Consider the following 564-nt stretch of genomic DNA (forward strand, 5'->3'; position numbering starts at 1 on the left):
GGACACGGAGACGTGGACCAGTCAACATTGGATATTCAAACATACGTCTATTGTTCAAGACGAGAAATCGCAAAGGGCCAACCGATGGCTGAAGCGATACTTTCATGGGTTTTCTCTGGAACACGGAGACGTGGAGTACGGTGAAATCAATCGGATTTTGAACTCGATGAAATTCGACCGTATGTACGTGAAAGGATTGCAGAAACAACGGATGTTACAAGAGTTCGTGCCGCACATCGAGGTCATCAATTTACAAGAACTAGGATGTCCGCGGCTCAACCAAATGCAGTCCGACGATACTTTACCTCGGTGTATTTTCCACAAAGATATGAATTCAAAACAATGTACATTCTACAACGTTTACGCATTACGCAAATGGTTTATTAATAACACATAAGACTTGTATGTATTGTACAAATGTTTATATATATATATATATATATTTTTTTTTTTTTCCATAACTCTGTTCATCATCAATAAAGACGAATTACCAAATATTACTACTGTGTATTATTTATATTATTACCTTTTTTTTTTTTTTTTTTTTTTTTTTTTTTTTTTTTT

This window comes from Sipha flava, unplaced genomic scaffold, assembly GCF_003268045.1.
Source record: "Sipha flava isolate LNK unplaced genomic scaffold, YSA_version1 19022_pilon_pilon, whole genome shotgun sequence".
NCBI lineage: Eukaryota > Metazoa > Arthropoda > Insecta > Hemiptera > Aphididae > Sipha > Sipha flava.